At 36.3% G+C, this 17,627-nt stretch overlaps 1 protein-coding gene and 1 long non-coding RNA gene across 8 annotated transcripts in view; one reads left to right on the forward strand and one right to left on the reverse strand.

Annotated features, from left to right (window-relative positions):
- The window catches only part of LOC309622537, a 67,549-nt gene extending 50,192 nt beyond the window's left edge, over positions 1-17,357 (forward strand). The window contains exon 2 of the long non-coding RNA XR_014240950.1: positions 12,769-17,357. This is a non-coding gene — a long non-coding RNA (uncharacterized lncRNA). The remainder of the gene's footprint in view (positions 1-12,768) is intronic.
- Positions 1-17,627, reverse strand: part of LOC309622492 (uncharacterized protein) — a 639,059-nt gene that overhangs the window by 443,923 nt on the left and 177,509 nt on the right. For 2 of the 7 annotated variants that reach the window (XR_014240904.1, XR_014240906.1), the window contains one exon: positions 14,936-15,360. The exons of 1 other annotated variant lie outside the window; for it this stretch is intronic. The gene's annotated coding sequence lies outside the window, so the exon portion shown is untranslated. Of the gene's footprint in view, positions 1-14,935; positions 15,361-17,627 lie in introns of those variants that run through there. 4 more of the 7 variants (XM_082378569.1, XM_082378568.1, XR_014240905.1 and 1 more) reach the window with 3 other exon arrangements.

Consider the following 17,627-nt stretch of genomic DNA (forward strand, 5'->3'; position numbering starts at 1 on the left):
ATTTTTTAAGCCATTTTTGAGACTGCTATAATTTTAAAAGATGACTGTTTTAGGTACTTGAGATCAAGTTCAATACCAAAAGTTTAAAATCTTTGAGTCAGTTCAGGAGGAATGGCCAGTTCTATGGCATCTTCATTCATATTCTAGCTCAAAACTAATTTCCTTCAGGTTCACTCTTGACACTCCATGTTGACTGGAGCTGTCCCAGCACTCTTTCTACAGTTAAGTACTTTGCTTGCCCTACTTTAATTCACATTGTGTTTGTCTGTTCGTTCGTAAGTGTTCATGAAGTCCTCTTATCTTCAATTAAAATAAACTCCAGGGTAGCAGGGATTGCGTTGAAATGCTCCTTCTCTATCTTTCCCGTGAGCCCTTTTAATGCGTTGGCGTATACAAGTACATGACAGATGCTGCTGAATGTATGTCTGACCTTCTAATTTGCAGTAACGTTCTTCCAAAGTCAACACTCCCTGCCGATCCTCTTCCTATGAAAGGAGTTGTCTTTGATATCATTGAGCTCTCTGTCTCAATCTTTCCGTTCTCCAATGAGCAGCTGCAGCTCTTTTCCATTGTGTCTCGACAGTGGAAATCTCAACTTCTGACCCTCTGTTCCGGAGCCAGGCCAGGAAGGAGGTCGAAGGGTTCATAGGTGTTTCCTCTGCCCCCGGAAAGGGGCGGGTGTGCGCAGCCTCACCTTAGAAACGCCAGCCACGCGCGCTTGCCCAGAGAGGCGGGGGGCCAGCCCCAAGCCCTGGAGCCCTGCGCCCTCGCCGGCCCAAGCAACCCTGCCCAAAGCGCCAGCCCCCCAGAGTGCGCCCCCAATGTGGGCTCTTTTTATAGCATGTGTCTCAGAAGTCCTCCAGCCTCTTCTTATTGTACAGTTCCAAAGCTCCTTGCACATTTTGAAGTATTTGACCCCACAGCACCTCCACTTCTCAATACCAAAATCTGTATTCATCAGCTTGAGCTGCCCTGAAAATACCAGGAACTGAGTTACACAACCAACTGAAACTTACTTTTTTACAGTTCTGAAGGCTGGGAAGTCCAAGATCAAGATTCCAGTAAGGTTCAGTTTCTGGTGAGAGGTGTCTTCCTGGCCAGCAGATGGCTACTTTCTTGCTGTGTCCTCAAAGAGCAGAGAGAGCCAATTCTCTGATGGCTCTCCTTTAAAGACAGGAATTCTAAGGGATCAGGGCCGCACTCTTTACTGTTATCTCACTCAAACATTATTACTTCTTTACTCCAAGTACAATCACACCGGAGGTTAGAGCTTCAATATATGAATTTGGGGGGACATAATTCCGCCCATAGCGCGCTTATCTTTTACGTTACCATTAAAAATGGGTTCTTGTTTTTTCACTTTATTTTTATAGAAAAGCCATGAACTTTTGGTATTGCTTTTGTAATGAGCAATCTTAATATTTTATCTTAAAGTTTCTAATAGTTTTATGGTAAACTAGGTTGGCCTTTCTAGGTGTAAAATCATAATATCTGAAAATAATATTTTCTTCTTATTCAACATTGTCACATTATGATTTGCTCATGTCTAATTGCATTGCCTCGTATTCTAAGAACATTATTAAAATAGTGATGATAGTTGGTACCCTTCTTTTTTACATGAGAGAAAAATGAGATCCAGACAAATTGTTTTTTACTCAAAGGCATACATAAAGCTATTTTCAGAGAAGGAAAAATATTGTGTTATTGGATGCAACTCATCAATCCCTTTGTTGTTTGTCCTTGTTATTGATGATGATGTTGTTCTTGTTTTGGTTATTTTCATTATATTTGGGAAGGAAAAAAAATACTTCAGTAAAAATCATGTACACATAGATTTTGGTGATATTTATAGACAGGAGGTTGGGGGTTTGTAGTTTGAAAATTTTCACAAGCAAATATACTTTACAGATTAAGAGAATGATAAACACTAAAACAGTCTGCCTCCTCATGAGGACAATGATACAGCAAATGCTTAGGTGAGCACTCCTCAAAATTCATGTCCTCCAAAATGTTTTGCTTTTCTTCTCTGATAAATTCCCCTCAGTTCTTCCAAAAAGTAAGATATAAGGAGAGAAAACCTCATTTGGGTGCTAATCTCCCATTCGCATCAGTTTCAGTACTTTTCAGCATCAGTACTTTTTTGTCGAGAAGTTTTGAAATATGTCTACAAGTCATTCAACAAATAAGTGACACTCACTTGGACTAGGTGATAGATATATAAGTAAAAGTAAATAGTGGTTTCTGAACTACTGGAGTAGCTGCTGGAGCAATAATGGTAGCCATAATGACAACAACAACAACAAACAGAGGTTATTACATTTCTAATAGTCTGTTAGTGGACACAGTGAATATTTGAAATAGTTAAGCCTGACTAAAGAGGTCTCCATACTGTAAAGACTTGGAGAACCACTCAACCTTTCTACAACTTGATTGTTTTCTCTGTAAAACAAGGAGACTTGTGAAACAGCCTGGAATTTTATTTCATTTCGTATAAGGTATTCCATTTACCTAATTTTGAATCTTTTTTGATGTTAGCTTGTGAATTTCAAGGGTTTTTGGTTGGCTTGGCTTTGCTTTCAGTAATGCTCAGTTGATCACTTTATACATATAATCGGAGGGGAAAAGAAGAGGAAATAGAGGAAGAATCAAATAAATGGTAAAATACTAGAAAGGTTTTTGCTGCTGTGGCTGTTGTTTGGTTTTCTATTTTATTATCTGATCATATTAATTAAGGCTTCCTTTGTGAAGTCACGTAAAGATGGGAGCTCTTCTCACCTCACCTAGTACTAGTATCTTCATCCTCCTTCACCACCAAGCCAAGCAGCTGCCAGCACCTTCCATCTTGGCCATCTTCTCTGCCAGTATACTACACAGCCATAATTAATGTGTTCTTAATTTTCCAGATTATGTGGGTCCATAGTTTTTCTACTAATCTTTGAAGCCAACTGCCTATATACCGTTAAGTTCCAGCCTTGCCTAATTACTTGCAGTTTACCAGACTCTCATATGTCCAAGTCTGTCCACCAAACTTTCTCTGCTTCGTATATTTTCTCCACACCTAACCCTTTGTCACTTCAACTACCCTCCATCCATCAATCCCCCTGCTGCCCTAAAGTTCTTCTCTCTAGCTTTCAAATAAACATTTACTCATTTAACAATATTAAATTCAAATGGCAATTCATCAATGTCCTGCAGATAGGTAAATATTGGCTACTGCTTTTTGCATGTCTCATCTATAAGCACTCTATCCCTCTTTTATCACACTACCTTTAATATTTTTTATTCACTCACTGGAATATCTGCTAGATGAAGGCAGGGGTTTTTACCTGTTTTATTCACTGTTGTATCCCTTAAAATCATGCCTGATGGGTGGCAAGTGCCTAACAACGATTTGTTTCATATTGCTTTAATTTGTTGACATGTTTATATCCTTCTACTAAACTGCAAGTCTCTTAGTACAGAAGCCATGTTCTATTAATTTTAGGGTTTCCCCTTAGAAGCCAGAACATAAATAATTAATTAATGCTTGTTGAAGTTGCTTGCTTAAAATAATCTCATATTATTCTATAATATTTTGGAAACCCTACTTAATTTGCATTGAGATTATAAGCCAAAGACACTTAAGTGAATTTCCCAGCCTCATTAGCCTTTGAAGTTATTGTTCCCCTTTGCCCTGACATGAAGCACTAGAGATGCTTCAGTAAAGAGCAGACGCTTCCGCTGATAGGGGACGAAGGGTCCTCCAGGAGGCTACCCAACTCACCATCAAGGTGCCAGGCTCAACAACTCAGCCTCAAGGATATAATGAAAGTTTAGTATAGGAGACAGAATGCAATGGAAACGAAAGAACTCTCTCTTTTCTATCCTTTCTTTATTCTGCTAGCTTTCTGAAAATCTGTATATGGGATGAAATCTTTACCTCTTGATCCAAAGAACATGACATCGAAATAAATTGTTCTTAGTAAAATGCAGCATCAGACATTCGCAAGTCATACAAAAGGTTTTTTAATCTTAACCTGATTTACTTGCAATGTGAATTACTGTCCTTTGCATTTAAAGTTTCCTCATTTGTGAAAGGGGATAAGATGCAGACCTCTTCACAAGATCACAGTGTCACTTAACTAATTAATATTGTAATTATAAAGTACTTAGAAAATATAATGCACTGTACAAATGCCAAGTGTTGTTATTAGAATCATCTGAGTGCTCAGCTCATATAGATTTACTACTTCAGCAGGGCAAATAATTCTAAACAGTAAGAAAGCCTCAACGATACATACTAATTAATCTAATTTAAACATTTATTATGTGCTGTAAATATGCCTTGTTAAAATATACATTTTAGTTAAGGCTACCATTAAAGCCATCCTTCAGAAATTGAGTTGCTTGAGGTCTGCATAAAATGAATTCTGCTTTGGCTTTTCGTGGTGACAGTTTAGATCACATTTATCTTACAGATAATTTCCCTGTTGATTTATTTGTTTATTTGACTGAGTGCTGATTATCAGGGATTCAGCTAATATTAATTTTTAAGTGAGAATAAAAGGAGGAAAATTGGCACACCCTCTTTGTCTCTGTAGCGGAAGATCTGAAAAGAAACAATATATTTTTAACTGCCATGCCATTATTTTAGTCTAATATTCATTAGGGTACCATTTCTAGAAAGGAAATACCCAAGAGTAGAAGATAGAAACACGATGTGTGCTTTTAGGGAAAACTAGACTTTGGCAATAAGAGCCGCACTATCTCTATAGGTTACATCTGCAGGTCCCAGAGTTGACAGAACATTAGCAAAGCTGAAAGGAATTTATGGGTGGATCCTTTTTGCCACAGCACATCAAAAGGCAAAACACAATGACTAATTCTCCATGTAGAATAAAGAGATTCTGTGAGGGTTGTTTTTTATTTAAATGAATCCACTTAAAAAAAATTAACTTGTTCCGGGGCTTCCCTGGTGGCGCAGTGATTGAGAATCTGCCTGCCAATTCAGGGAACACGGGTTCGAGACCTGGTCTGGGAAGATCCCACATGCCGCGGAGCAACGAGGCCCGTGAGCCACAACTACTGAGCCTGCGCGTCTGGAGCCTGTGCTCCGCAACAAGAGAGGCCGCGATAGTGAGAGGCCTGCGCACCGCGATGAAGAGTGGCCCCCGCTCGCCGCAACTAGAGAAAGCCCTCGCACAGAAACGAAGACCCAACACAGCCAAAAATAAATAAATAAATAAATAAAAATTAAAAAAAAAAAAAATTAACTTGTTCCCAGTGGCAGCCGTTTACCCACTACAGTCAAAAGCTGAATTCCGTATTTAGGTTTTTCAATTTCTTTCAAAAAATACACGCTAGCTGGTCAGTTGGATCAATACGTAAACCTTTTTCTCCATAGAACTCAAAGTAGAATTTCTATTGCTGAGTATAAAATACATTTCCCCCTGGGAATACTACCTTCTGATCCTTGTAAGTGTCTTCCTTCTGTCAGAAACCTAAAGACACATATTAACCGTTGCAAAATAATAATAATAATAAATACAAAAAGAAATAACCTGAGGCTTTTCTGACTTCCTTAATATTCACATCAATGAAAATTTTGTTAAATCTCTAATTACTCTTAATTTCCTAGTGCAGATTAAACAACTGCCCATACTTTTCATCGAAAGCTATATATATGCCAATAAATGAAGTTATCACCCCACCTACTGACTCTGTCCTGGCAAATACTGTCCTGTCACAAAACAATGTACTTTCACGAATGACCACTCATTGGAAATGGCCACCTCTCTACAGCTGTGAGTGGGCTAAGAACTAGAAGAATCAGAACACACATCAGGAAAGCAAACTTCAGAAAAATGAAACTTCGATTATATTTACTTCCTTGTCTCTTCATTGCCAGACCCATCAGGTAATTTCAAGTTTCTGAACCATCACAATGAAAGAAAAGCAAACTCCATCACCATTTCGGTTTACAAATAAAATGTATTTTTTGAGATTAAAAAGCCAGGTACTGGGGCTTCCCTGGTGGCGCAGTGGTTGAGAATCTGCCTGCCAATGCAGGGGACACGGGTTCGAGCCCTGGTCTGGGACGATCCCTCACGCCACGGAGCAACTGGGCCCGTGAGCCACAATTACTGAGCCTGCGCGTCTGGAGCCTGTGCTCTGCAACAAGAGAGGCCGCGATGGTGAGAGGCCCGCGCACCGCGATGAAGAGTGGTCCCCACTTGCCGCAACTAGAGAAAGCCCTCGCATAGAAACGAAGACTCAACACAGTCATAAATAAATAAATAAATAAATAAATAAATAAATAAATAAATAAATAAATAAAAGAACGTGAATTTCTTTAAAAAAGAACTCATCGTGACATTTCTAACCTTGTTACACACTGCTCCCTTACACAAATCCCTTGTCTTGGCATCCCTTGAAAAACAACAACAACAACAAAAAGCCAGGTACTGGAAAATGTATTACAAAGAGAAATTACATTTTAGTGAAATTAATTGCAGTTCCTGAGTAATAGAATAAACATATTGATATAATTCTCTTTGCAATATTCCATAACTATGGTGAAAATAAAATATTCTGAAACAAATTTACATTTGTCTTTCTCTTTCCAGCTCTTCCCTATCACATTTATCTTCTACCTATCTTTTTAACTTAATTACGTGGGTAAGAACATTAATTATAAATGCAGTTAAGCCCTGAAATCACTGAATTTTATTTTTATATGTTATTTACTGTTAAATGCAAACTTATATATGATCCTTCCAAACAGCTTCATCTCATTCAAAGGGCCCCTTAGACAAATTTTCAGTTTGATGAAAAACATATTTAAACTATTTGTATTTTTCATCAACCTGACATCTCTGTTGATGGTCATATAACTTTTATAATAAGGGACAAATGAGGCATCTAAGGAAGCATTTATCGTCAAATTTAACTACTAATTTTATACTTATTTTCAACAGAAAGCAGAAATTGCCTTTCCATAATAAAAAATATATAATTATATTTTATTAGTCTCTCTCTCTTTCTCTATTTTACTTCTATTGTGATGGCCTATTACCTATGTTGCTATATAGTAATATCTTTATTTACAAATTACCTGCGAGTTGAGCAATTATATAAGAAATCAGCAATGTAAAAAAAAAAAAAAGCTGAAAATATTATGTCATATAAAATGTTGCACTTCGCAATTTTAGCTGTATGACAAAAACACCTCTGAGCACAGATTGTTTGAGATAAATAGGCAGGTCCTAAGGAAGTCATGAGGCCTGATAATTTGTCTCCAGTACAAAGAGATCTTTACCTGAAGCCTTAACTTACCTAGGGATGACCTTTGTTTTCTCTTGTTTTTTAAAATTCTGCTCCCCAAGTAAATAAGGAAAAATCTGATTATGTTTCAAGGATTGTGTTGATTGGGCTCTTAATTTAAAATGTTCCTTGTAGAATGACTAAATTGATACCTATCAGTTACATGACTCCCCAACATCATAGAGTGTCAAGGACTAGGACTTAACCCACACATCTTTTTACTGCCCCACTGTGATGTTCAGAGCATCTTCAAGCAGAGGGACAGCAACACTTTAGTTTGGTTGCTTAAGTTGCTTGGTAGTTGTTCCAATGGTGTTTGGAAGGGACTCTAAAGGCAAGTCTGAGTGAAGCTTTTTAGCATCAGTTGCTGGAGGGGGAAAACTGGTTTTCTGATTTCTAATTTTCTCCAAAAGAGAAGTTTATCATTAATGAGTCCTACTTATTAATAAAACTATTACTCTACTGGCATTGCTTTCTACCTTCCCACCTAGCTCCCTCATAACTAATAAAATACATAGTATAATTTTAGTAGGAATAAGATTCTATCCTATATACTGAAATGGGGAACAAATAATTAGAGAAGGCTGAAGCTATGGGCAGATACGTAATAAACTCAAAGTATTTGAATAAAAAAGAAAATTCTATAGTACACAGTGATTTCCCACACATTGCCAGGGCAGCCAAAAAATCAGCTAATTCTAGAGTTCGATCCTTAACTTCTCTAGGCCATTTCTAGACCTGCTCCAAATTACTCTTAATCACTTCTACCTTTAAAAATCTCAGAAAGGGGCACGGCAGGTGTTGTTACAGAAGGAAAGGCACTGCATAAGAGTGGGCTGAAAAGGGAGGAAGGCTAAAGATGAAAGAGCTCTCAACCTTCTGGACATTCATTTAGTGAAACTAAGGCAGTAGTATATTCTGTGTAGAATTACCACACTTCAATATAGAATATTGTAAAACTATAAGGAAGAGGAAATCAGTCCAATGGTTTGCCTTCATCTTTTACACAGTCAACTACAAATATCAGATACTGAACAGAACTTTGAGTTTTCAAGAATACATCAGAAGCCTGTGAAAATCATGGACAAAATGCCAAAATGTGTTTGGGTAAACACCTTTTAGGCTACTAGCATAGTCTAATACTACTTAAGATGCAACTGACTCTTCCATTTTAAGGATATGCTTTTCCTCCAGGCATGTAATTTGTAAAAGGGAGATAGTGCTGGCTTTTGTATGGCTTTAGCTTTGACTCTTTCTCAATGAAAAGTTTTATGATTTAAAAATACCTTTTCTTCCTCCTTGCATGTATTTCTGTAAAATATACCAAATCCCATTTGTTACTCTTTCTCCAAAAATCAATAAGAATGACCTAGTTACACAAATCAAGAGCTATAAGTTTGAGAGGATTAGTCCCATTGCCATAAAAAATGAAATACATGGTTCTTAGAAATTTGATCCAACTTCATCCTGTTCTGCCATCTAGTTTATATAAAGCATCTTGAGACTTCATGTGAATGATTTATACTGTTTAAATCAGATTCCTCTAAAGTAATGGAAAATATAGGCGTAATAATAACAATATTGACCTTTGAATTACAAGAGTTTGAACTGCATGGGCCCACTTATATGCAGATTTTTTTTTACTAAGTACCTACTACAGCACTGCGCTATCTGAGGTTGGTCAACTCCACAGATATAGAACCATGGATAAGGAGGGCCAACTATAAAACTGTTACAAAGATTTTTGCTCAGAAGGTTGGTGCCTCTAACCCCTGTGTTGTTCAAGGGTCAAATGTAGTAATAAATATCATTTTTTAGTTCTTCACAATATGCTAATTCAATATAAGGTTTTGTTTAATCCCCAAAAGGTCCTAAACATTATTATCCTAATTTTGTTTCCAGCTTTATTGAGATATAGTTGGCATATAACACTGTATAAGTTTAAGGTGTATAGCATAATTTATTCATATATGTATATATTGCAAAATAATTACCATATGTTTAGTTAACACATCCATCACCTCACATAGTTACAATTTTTTTCTTGTGATGAGAATATTTAGGATCTGTTCTCTTAGCAACTTTCAAATATATAATACAGTATTGGTAACTATAATCACCATGCTGTACATTCTATCTCCAGAACTTATTTAAATTATAACTGGAAGTTTGTACCTTTTGACCACCTTCACCCATTAACCCCACCCCTTACATCTGCAGCCACCAATCTGTCTCTGTTTCTATGAGTTTGGTTTTCTTAGATTCCATGTGTAAATGAGATCGCATTTGTCTTTCTCTATCTGACTAATTTCACTTAGCATAATGCTGTCAAGTTTCATTGAAAATGGCAGGTTATTCTTCTTTTTATGGCTGAATAATATTCCAGTGACCATGTATGTCACATTTTCTATATCCATTCATCTGTCAGTGGACACTTAGGTTGTTTCCATGTCTTGGCTCTTATAAATAATGCTGCAATGACCATCAGGGTGCATACATCTCTTCTAGATAGTGATTTATATACTTTGGTTACATACCCAGAATATGATTGCTGAATCATGTGGTAGGTCTACTTTTAATTTTTTTGAGAAATTTCCATAACGTTCTCCATAGTGACAATACCAATTTACATTCCCACCAACAGTGCACAAGTTCCCTTTTCTCCACACCCTCTCTAGCATTTGTTGTTTGTAGATTTTCTGATGATGGCCATTCTAACAAGTGTGAGGTGATACCTCATTGTGGGTTTTTTTTTTTTTTTTTTTTTAAGCAGTTTTTTGTGGTTTTTTTCAATTTTATTTATTTATTTATTTATTTTTGGCTGTGTTGGGTCTTCGTTTCTGTGCGAGGGCTTTCTCTAGTTGTGGCAAGCGGGGGCCACTCTTCATCGCGGTGCGCGGGCCTTTCACTGTTGCAGCCTCTCTTGTTGCGGAGCACAGGCTCCAGACGCGCAGGCTCAGTAGTTGTGCCTCACGGGCCTAGTTGCTCCGCGGCATGTGGGATCTTCCCAGACCAGGGCTCGAACCCGTGTCCCCTCCATTGGCAGGCAGATTCTCAACCACCGCGCCACCAGGGAAGCCCCCTCATTGTGGTTTTGATTTGCATTTCCCTCACAATTAGTGATGCTGAGTACCTTTTCGTGCACTTGTTGGTCATTTGAGTATCTTCCTTGGAAAAATATCTATTCAGGTCCTCTTCCCACTTCTTAATTGGATTATGGTTGACACTTGAACAACATAGGTTTGAACTGTGTGGGTACACTTATAGGTGGATTTTTTTTTTTCACTAAATACATACCATAGTACTATAGGATCCAAGATTTGTTGAAACCATGGATATGGAGAAGTTGCATATAAGGAGTCCTACTATAACTTATATGCAGATTTTCGACTGTGTGGAGGGTCAGTGCTCCCAGCCCCTGTGTTGTTCAAGGGTCAACTCTATTCGTTTTTTTACTACTGAGTTGTGTGACTTCCTCATATATTTTGAATATCAATCCCTTATCAGATATGTGGTTTGTATCTAGACTTTAGCTGAGCTTAGCTGTCCAAAATATTTGACTTGCTATTAGACTGTCAAATAGACTTCTTAAAAAGTGTTAGATGAAGCAGAAAGATAGAATAGACAAACTTCCTTATATATTTTTGCTTTTAGAACCATCCCCAAACTCACATAAATACTGGAAAAAATGTGCAAATTTTGGTGATGCAATACAGAGAAGTATGTCTAAAGGAGATTACTTTTGTCATTTTGTAAAGTATAGGTAAAGAACTTATGTGTGAAACATATTAGGGAGTATCAAATTAAATCCTGTTGAACTGAAGAAACAAAGTAAAAGCACACAGATTCATCAGATCTAATACATCAGTAATATTGAGATGAACATCCAAGAATCATGAAATGTTTAGCTGAAAATGTTATTTAGTAAGAATCTAGTCTCTTTTTTTAATCAAAAGCATGAACATTTTAAAAGACTGCATTTTAAAAGATGCCCAATGGGTAATGGGCTATGCTTCAGAAATGCATATTTAATTTTGTTGGAAAATCCATTTCCAAGGATGGTGTCAGTATATAAGAAGGGTGGGGATGAGTAGTATTCTACTGTGTATATGGTACCACATCTTCTTTATCCATTTGTCTGTTGATGGGCATCTGGATTGTTTCCATGTCTTGGCTATTGTAAATAGTGCTGCTATGAGCACTGGGGGTGCAAGTATCATTTTGAATTAGTGTTTTCATTTTTTCCCAATATTTATCCAGGAGTAGAATTGCTGGATCATATGATAGTTCTGTTTTTAGTTTTTTGAAGAACCTCCTTACTGTTTTCCATAGTGGCTGCACCAATTTACATTCCAACCAACAGTGTAGGAGGGTTCCCTTTTCTCCACACCCTCCCCAACACTTATTATTTGTAGACTTTTTAATGACGGCTATTCTGACTGGTGTGAGGTGATACCTCATTGTGGTTTTGATTTGCATTTCTCTAATAATTAGCGATGTTGAGCATCTTTTCAGGTGCCTGTTGGCCATCTGTATATCTTCTTTGGAAAAATGCCTATTCGAGTCTTCTGCTCATTTTTTTTTTTTTTTTATCAAGTTGTATGAGCTCTGTATATATTTTGGATATTAACCCTTGTTGGTCATATCATTTGTAAATGTTTTCTCCCATTCAGTAGGTTGTCCTTTTTGTTTTGTCAATGGTTTCCTTTGCTGTGCAAAACTTTTAAGTTTAATTAGGTCCCATTTGTTTATTTTTGCTTTTATTTTTTTTGCCTTAGGGGACAGATCTAAAAAACATTAATTGCTATAATTTATGTCAAAGTGTGTTCTGCCTATGTTTTCTTCTAGGAGTTTTATGGTTTCAGGTCTCAAAAACAGACACATAGATCAATGAAACAGAATAGAGAGCCCAGAAATAAACCCATGCACCTATGGTCAATTAATCCATGACAAAGGAAGCAAGACTATACAGTGGAGAAAATAGAGTCACTTCAACAAGTGGTTCCGGGAAAACTGGACAGCTACATGTAATACAATGAGATTAGAACATTATCTCACACTATATACAAAAATAAATTCAAAATGGATTAAAGAACTAAATGTAAGACCTGAAACCAATATTTTTAATTGGATTAAATAGATCATAATGAATATTTTTTGCCTTTAATTCTAACAAACACTCTGAGTCATAGGTGTAAAGGCTACTGGTTGTTCTTTCCCCAAAATACCTGAGGTCTGAAAGGAGAACATGGGTCAAGGGGAAAGTTGGTCCCTTCTGCCCAAATTTAGGTCATGGATGCCCCAAGCTTAACTCTCAAAGAAATAAGAGAAAGCAAGCTTTCTCTACTATAACCATTCTCACCTAATATTTCAGTGAAAATAAATAAATAATAGGCTTCTTGCACTGGAGACTCACCAGAGACAGTTCTAAAGATCTCCCTCCACCATCCCTTTGTTCTTTCCCAGATTAAGAAGCTCTTTGTGCTAGTTTCAAAACAAGAGGACTTGGAGACTATGAACATCATTCAAGATCACTTCCTGCCAGAACTAGAGTGTACCCTTGATGTTGCCTGAAGCTTGCCTCTTTAAGTGAAAGTCACACCAGAATTCTTTTTCCACTCCTCCAAATTTTTAGTAATGGGAGAACCAGTAAGCTAACTAGCCAGGAAACAACCTGATTTAAAAAAATAAGTAAACACTTAAGTATATCATGCTGTATGCAGAGATATATATTAACAAAACTCTACTAAGAGACGACCCACGGTAGTATATTCCAACTCCTCGTGGTAGATTGTTTTCCAATAACATGAAGATATACTCTCTACTCTGTTTCCTTTTTCTTACTTTTGTTGCCTTGTCACACTTTGAAGGTGGCACTTGAAACTTATTTTTTTTAATTAAGCAGTGAAAATCTCCACAATTTTGTTCTCAATGGTAATTCTAACATTAACTCAGTGTTTAGCACAGCTGTTCACACTCCATAAAATAGTCTCCCTTCTGATAGGAACAGTGGAATTTAAGCCTATGTTTTGCCAGAGATTTAGATGTGTAACTCAGAACTCAAAAGAGTTAGAGATGTGAAATCAAATACAATAGCTCATAGATGAAAAGTCACAAGAAACTTAAACCATAGAAAATTAGCATTAAACTTTCAACTTACATATTTAGGATTGAAACATTTGGACATCCACATTAGGAGAAATATAATTAACAAAGTATTCCTTTCAAGTTGTAATTGTTGGCCACTTAAAACAATTTGATCTCACAAATTAAAAGAAAAAAAGTAGTGGAGTCTAAGCAGATGCTTCATAAGTGAGTCTTTGTTCATTCTTATAAAACATAAATATAATACTATTTACTACTTCAGCAGTAATTTCCATATAGGATTATGCATTGCTAAATTTAGTAATCAGAGGGTCTTGTTTTGTTTTGCATGAAGCACAAAACAAGATTATGTGGAACTGGAAACATCTAGATACACATTATTATTACTTATAGAAATTTAATTAATATATTATACTAATCGATAAAATAATACACATCTTTCAATATTTGGAATCAAAAATTTATAATTCTGTGGGCAAAATAAAATCCAATTATAAAATTCAGAAAGTCTATTTCTGTAGGATTATCATAAAAGTATTGAATCAGTAGATTTGAAATTTAGAATTAAAACTTACTGCCTGTAAGATAAGGTTACAATAACTAAGAAAACAATTGACATTTTTTAATAGATTTCCATTTCAGGTACAAATAGTGAATATTTAATGAGAACAATGACTGAAACCAAAATTCTGGAGACTCACAATCTTGAACGTATTTTGTCAAACTTATTATCTTGGCTCCTTATAACTAATGTACTCTCAAGGTACACTGCTGTGTGATACATTTCTCAAAAAGGCCATTTGCTCACTTTATCCAAGTGTCCACCCCAACCTTACTATTATTACCTAGCACAATAATATCTATTCCCTTCCCCAGGACTCTTTTCTGCAGCCAGCAACAGGAATGATCTTCCTCGTATACCATTTGCACTATGTCATTCCCTACTTAGGGACTATATTCCTTCTTATATGTCCCTAATATCACTATGAAGACCCTAAAACATTCTAAACAGAGGCACTTGAAAGAGTATAAAATGGTAAGTATTCTGGTGTTGGTTGATTCATTTGTTCATCCAATACTAACTGAGTGCCTATTATGTGCTGGGTACAGTGAGCGTTGCTGTGAACAGTGCTAGTAATGAAGATGTGATGAGGCAAACCCAGATTCCTTCCCTCACATAGCTTATGCCTTCATGGAAGACAGACAATAATGATCTAGAAAATAGACCAAACCAAAGACTACCAGGAACACCTGCAGTTGAACAAGTTATATCTATCACTCATTGCAAGGAGGGAGAACACACACCTTGGGAACTGTGGTGTGTCTCAATAAGGGCATTAGAAAGAATTAACCATAGGATTGGAGCTCTGGTTGGGTAATGTTGGGGAGAATTTAGGGGTTGATTGGGGGTTGTCATAAAGAAGGAACAAGTCTATGATTGGCTATTTCAATAAATCTTATCTACAGAGAAGGCAGATTAAGGCAAGGTTATAGCTGTAACTGGTTTTCAAAAGCTCTAGTCACTCACTTAATGAGGGGAGATGGTGGTTATTCTGTGGGGTGCACGATGACCTTGCTGATGGGAATGTTCTGTGACATCATGCTCTGCAGGAGAACAACATGGCTCAGCTGTAAGAGGGAGATAAGTTTGTAATGACATTGAGATTGAGGTCTAGGTTTAAATGTCATATCAGTTCCCAGGCATCCAAGGTTGCTTTTTTTTTCCTCATAGATTATTCAGAAAATAAACAGGATAAGATAATAAATATCACTAGGACTGATTTACATAATGTGGTCAAAAAAGACATCTTTGTGAAGATGGCATTAAGCTAAGACCTGACACATAGTGATATGAAGAGATTAAAAAAGAACCTACCAGGCAAAGATGAGTGCAAAGAACCAAGGAGAGCAAGTGCTGGGCATGTTTCAGAACCAGAAGGAAGATCAGCATATCTGAAAAAAGCAATGGAAGCATTAAAAGGCTGTAAATGTGGGTGTATGGAATGACTAGTTGGTGACTTCATGCCAGGCCCAAACACAGGTATCTGAGTGTTATGGGCTAAATTGTGTTCCCTCCAAATTTATATGTTAAAGTGCCAACCCCCAGTACCTCAGAATGTGACCGTGTTTGGAGATAGGGACTTAAAAAAAGTACTTAAATTAAAACAAAGTCATTATGGTGGGCCTTACTTCATTATGACCAGTGTCCTTATAAGAAAAGGAAACTGGGATACAAACAGGTACAAAGGGAAGATGATGTGAAAACACAAGAAGACAGCCATCTACAAACTAAGGAAAGAGGCCTCAGAAGAAACACCACCCTGCTAACACCTTGATCTTGGACTTCTAGCCTCCAGAATTGTGAAAAAATAAACTTCTGTTGTTCAAATTTCTGTTGTTTAATAAATTTCTGTGGTATCTTGTTGTGACTGCCCACCAAACTAATGCACTAAGTTACCAGGACATCACCTTTCAATGTCCAAAGCTATGAAATCGGTGCTAAATGTTCACTGAATCAATGTTTAATTTTGTTTGCAAAATAAGTTTTTATATAGTTAGTGGCACCAAAAATAGTCACCTCTCTGGGCTTCAAATCTATAGTGAAGAGTTAGGACAAGAAGGTGACTGTATCTCTTCTAACTCTAAAATCATAGGATTTATCATAGAGGCCATTGGAATCATAATTCCAAAAATACAGCTCAGTATTTATATCATATCTTTCTTCTAAGCAGTTCAAAACACTTCAAAGACATTTTCATATCAATTCTCACAGCATCCTGTGAAGGCAGGTAGGTGGGAAATATTATCATTCCTATTTGACATTTCTATACACCTACTCCCTTGATTATAAGATCATTTTAACTGAATATATAATTTTTTTCAGTGAAAAGAATATATGCCCAGAAAAAAAAATGATGTTCACAAGAAAAATAGTATAATTTTGCATTATCAGTCTTATGTGCTGAATGACCTGAACATTTGCAATATACACAATGACCCTTGAGATTTTAATTTAGATCTTAATTCTCCTTCCTTTTTATACTCCCTTGAAAGAAAGATAGGAATATTAACAAAATGGCAGCTATATTTTGTTAGGTAGTACCAAACTGAGGATAATTGGTCTATTTTATCTACATATTTGGAATACAGTGTTTGTTTCACTTTTAAGGAGAGTATTGAAATATTCTGAAGTCCAAAAAACTAAAAAATATCAATTATTCTTATTTTTTCCTTTAAGTAAAATATCAGTGTATACAACGACTTGTAATGAGAAATAGATGTTTATCAGGAAAATCAGTTTTAAACAGAAATGCAATGTCAAACATTCTTATACTGAAAAAACATCTCTACACCTCAACTTATATCTCTCCCCTTTGAGAGGATAAAGACAAGCATCCCCAACTCATGGTCCTTCCTTATTTCACAAGCTTTATCTTGTATCACTCTCCCTCATGCTTCCTGTGCTTCAGATTCATGAATTTCATGCATTCATTTATTTATTGATTCAATGTTGTAAGACATAGGGGTAAAATATTGAATAAGACCAAATTAAAAAAAAGAAAAAAAGATGAAATCTTGCCTTTTGCAAAAATATGGATGGACCTTGAGGGTATTATGCTAAGTGAAATAAGTCAGACAGAAGAAGACAAATACTGTGTGATTTCACTCATATGTGGAATATAAACAACAAACAAACAAAATAAATAAACAAACCAAACAAAAACAAACACATAGGTACAGAGAACAGTAGTGGTTACCAGAGGGGAAGGGGTGGGGGAGGATGAAATGGGTAAAGGGGATCAGCTATAAGGCGATGGATGGAAATTAAATTTTTGGTGGTGAGCATGCTGTAGGGTATACAGGAGTAGAAATACAATGTTGTACGTGTGAAACTTATAACGTTATAAACCAATGTTACTTCAATAAAAAAAAAGAAAGAAAGAAAAAAAGATAAAATAAGGTTTCTTCCTGAAAGGAGTATACCTATATTAGACAAATAAGTAAACAAATAAAATAGTTCCATATTGTCATAGTTGCTGTAGTGATAATAAGCCGTGACATGGATGGAGGTAACTGGAAAGAGAGGATCTTTTTTTTAGAAATGGTGGTTAAGTATGAAAAACAGGACTTATAGGTAAAATTAGATCTGAAAAATAAAAAAGAAAGATCCAAAAAACAAAAAAGAAATGGTGGTTAAAAGTATCTACGAGAAGGTGAAA

This window comes from Balaenoptera borealis (assembly GCF_965194805.1).
Source record: "Balaenoptera borealis genome assembly, chromosome: 2".
In the NCBI taxonomy this organism is placed as follows: domain Eukaryota; kingdom Metazoa; phylum Chordata; class Mammalia; order Artiodactyla; family Balaenopteridae; genus Balaenoptera; species Balaenoptera borealis.